The sequence below is a fragment of the Leptidea sinapis genome, chromosome 5 (assembly GCF_905404315.1).
Source record: "Leptidea sinapis chromosome 5, ilLepSina1.1, whole genome shotgun sequence".
Taxonomy (NCBI): Eukaryota; Metazoa; Arthropoda; class Insecta; order Lepidoptera; family Pieridae; genus Leptidea; species Leptidea sinapis.
The window spans coordinates 11,358,879-11,362,742 of record NC_066269.1 but is presented as its reverse complement, the minus strand read 5'-3'; the positions used below and the strand labels follow the sequence as shown (position 1 = coordinate 11,362,742).

Here is a 3,864-nt window from a genome sequence, read left to right as displayed (position 1 = left end):
TATAACGATCTCTCATGCCAATTAGTGTCTCTAGTCATTATTTTATAACAGCTTTTTATTTTTTGATGTTATGATTAACTAAGTTCTTTTTATATTTTTTGTAATGGAAGACGCATTTCAAAAACTGCAGAATGATGGAAAAAATAGTGTTAATGGTCTTATTGATTGGATGAAAGGAGGTACGTACTAACATGAAAATCTAAATTATTCGGTATCATAATGCGGTTTATGCTACGTGTTGCTAAGCTTGGTTATTGTAAACAAAAAACGTGATTTATGATAGATTCGTGCTGTGTATGACGCCGCTCTATCAGAATTGTACGAAAAATTGACTATTTTGCTAAACGCGTCAAAATAAAATCATTGCAATTGAATTCTTAGTATTATTATTACTATAATGGACACGTTATTAGTATAAGTTATATGATCTAATGATTTCTATCAACAAAAATTTATTTTTCTTACTTTTTTTTATATTTATGTGTGTAGTTCTTTAAACCTATGTCTATGTCACATGGGCAATAGAGAAAATAATCTTAATTTATAATGTAATAACAGCAGTACAGTTAGCAAAAAAGGAATAATAATATCGCATAAATTTCGTTCTTCGGATTGACTTGAAGATTCTCATTATTTTAATAGCACCGATTTCTTTTAAGTCCCAAGTGATTAGTCGTACCACGCCACGCCATGCCACATATCTAATTGGGGTGGGTTTCGATTTCGTCTCTTTTATCATTACTATGGGTAGAGGGCACCAATAACTTCCTTGAAAATTTTTGAATAATGGCATCTTTTTGTTTTTTCTCTCGCTCTGGGGTCGGTCCCTCATGTCTGAGGATCATGGCTGACCACGATCCGAATCTCCTCCTCATGCTTGCATCTGGAGCGGATGATCTGCCTCCACCGGATTCTGTCCAGCGCATTCCGGTCAGTCCATCTTGTTGGAGAACGACCGCGCGATCTTTTGCCTTTGGTATGGAAATATCAACCACAATTAGAATTTTCAAAACTTTCGTCGCCCCTGTGACTTGTCAATCAAAATCAGTTACAGAAGAAAATTTTTGCCTTGCTATATCTCCGTTACATATTATTTTCTTTCTCTTACACGCCTCGTTCATTTATACCCTAGTTTATTGTAAGTCTATGCATATAACACTCAACCTAAATAATAATTCCAGCGAAAATTATAGACGGAGCGAAAATCACCGAGGAAAAGGCTCGGGAATACTTCGAAAGCGTTCCCAATCCCCAAAATGTTGAGATGTCTCAGTTCAAAGAAGTCCTGAATGAGCTGGCATCGGAAACACAGAAGAGCGTGTCTGACTTCATCACAACCCTGACAGATCAAAGGCCGAAGCTAATGAACGCAGCAATGGCGGCTGCAACAGCCTTCAAAGACGCGCTCGATAAAAAATAAAGATTTGATACATTATCAGCTTCTATTGCAATAAATTGTCACAGGGATAAAAAAAAAATTGTTGGATCTTTAAATTTATGTGTGTAAATTTGTATTATTTATTACGAATTCGGCTGTACGGGCTTGAACCCTTTGACTATCCTAATATTTTTTTTTTAGAAACCAAAAAAAAAAAACGAATGTCGCAAACTTCAGAAAATTTCAGGCACCCACTTCACCCTGTTATTTTTGTGTTACAGTGATGCGCGCGCATCTTAAAATTTCACTCTCATAATTTTTTCATAACGCGCCTAAAGAAGTATAACTTCAAAATATATTTATTCATTAAGGTCACTTATGAACGTCAAAAGTTGACGTCAAAGGTTGAGTTTTAATGAGAAGAAGTCGCAAGAAGCCTATTGCCACTCTTTAAATCAACATTAACAGCTTCATGCTCAATACTCAAAAGTCAAATACTTAAATATATTATATAAGTTTTATTTTAACAACATAAAGCAGTTTCCGATGACAGAATAATCCAGCCACCACGTTTACGAGCAAGAAGCACCGACCAGCCAACGCCTCTTTCAACCTTATCTTGGGGAAAGGAACGACCCGCCCTACGACGGCACCACAAACATGGACATTCCCAGTGGAAGGCTCCTTTGCACAGGATGCCGGCTAGATTGTGGGTACACAGCGGCGCCTATTTCTGGCGTGAAGCAGTAATGTGTAAGCATTACTGTGTTTCGGTCTCAAAGGCGCCATAGGTAGTGAAATTACTGGGCAAATGAGACTTAACATCTTATGTCTCAAGGTGACGAGCGCAGTTGTAGTGCCGCTCAGAATTTTTGGGGTTTTTTAAGAATCCTGAGCGGCACTGCGTTGTAATGGGCAGGGCGCATCAATTACCATCAGCTGAACGTCCTGCTCGTCTCGTCTCTTATTTTCATAAAAAAATAAGATCTTTAAATTCAAAGAGAAGTTAAACACTAAGTTTTAAATTACTTATTGAAAGTCACAAAACTACCACTATTTTGAACAGATATACCCCGGATCTGAGAAGAAAGTATGCAAGAAATTCTTCGGGATTTTCAATTATATTACATTAAATACAACCATTAGTGGAAGTACACACTTACAGCGTCTCTTCTTCTTCTTGCAAGGCTTATTCATTCAATTTTTATTATTATTTTAGTTAATAATAACAAATAAACGCAAAATTAAATGTAAAAACAAAGTTACAATCACACGTGTTTTAATCGTTTAAAAAGTGTTTTATTTAAATTTGTAACATTCAAAAAGACTACTATTCTTATTGTAAACTAGCTGACCCGGCAATCGTTGTTTTGTATATAAATTATTTTTAGAGATAGACCGTTTCCTGGACATTGCAACATTACTTTATTTTTCTAAAATAAACGCCTAAGTTACTCCATATTACATCAGCTACCTGCGTTTAAAAGTCCTGTCAAAATCGGTCCAGCCATTTAAGAGATTAGCCGGAACAAACAGACAGACAGACAAAAATTGTAATAAATGTTATTTTGGTGTATGTACCGTATATATATTCATATACATGTCGTAAAAAACGGCTATTTCAATATTACAAACAGACACTCCAATTTTATTTATATACTAGCTGACCCAGCAAACGTTGTATTGCCGATATTAAAATCGCGATACAAAAGTAACTGTTGATCGTAGATGGGTGAAATTTTGAAGTTGTATGTATTTTTTAATGCTGGCTCATAATCAAATAAATTTAAAAATAAAAGTAAAAAATAAAAAATCGTGTGGACCACCCTTAACATTTAGGGGCGTGAAAAATAGATGTTGTCCGATTCTCAGACCTACCCAATATGCACTCAAAATTTCATGAGGATCCGTTAAGCCGTTTCGGAGGAGTTCAAAGTTTAACACCATGACACGAGAATTTTATATATTAGATGTATAGATGTATAGACTAGGTAACCCAGCAAACGATGTATTGCCGGATAAAGTGATAAAAAAAATCAATAATAAAAATTTTTGGGGTATAAAAAATAGATGACGACCGATTCTCAGACCTACCAAATATATCGTACTACAATAATAATTATTATATTCGATTGCCATCTTGCAACCCTATTGCGTATCTGTGGATGGAATAGAATAATATAAAAATCGCAATACAAAAATAGGTGTTGATTGTAGACAGATGAAAATTTAAAGTTATGTACTTACGTATTTTATTATGGTGAAACATACTATACAAAAGTTAAAATTTTGTCAAAAATAAAAAATAAATTTTTGAGTGGGTCACCCTCATCATTGAGGGATATGAAAAATAGATGTTGACCGATTCTTAGATCTATCCAATATGAACACAAAAATGTATATAAAACATCGGGACGAATTTTATATATAAGATGATAAGCAAAATTAGTATGTAATGTTAACCTTTTGCCATACCCTGTGCATGT

At 34.7% G+C, this 3,864-nt stretch overlaps 1 long non-coding RNA gene across 1 annotated transcript; it reads left to right on the top strand.

The window, feature by feature from the left end:
* Window positions 1-1,483, top strand: LOC126964744 (uncharacterized). The gene is made up of 2 exons (XR_007729422.1): window positions 1-179; window positions 1,182-1,483. It is a non-coding gene; the product is annotated as an uncharacterized LOC126964744 (long non-coding RNA).
* The last annotated feature ends 2,381 nt before the right edge of the window (window positions 1,484-3,864 follow it).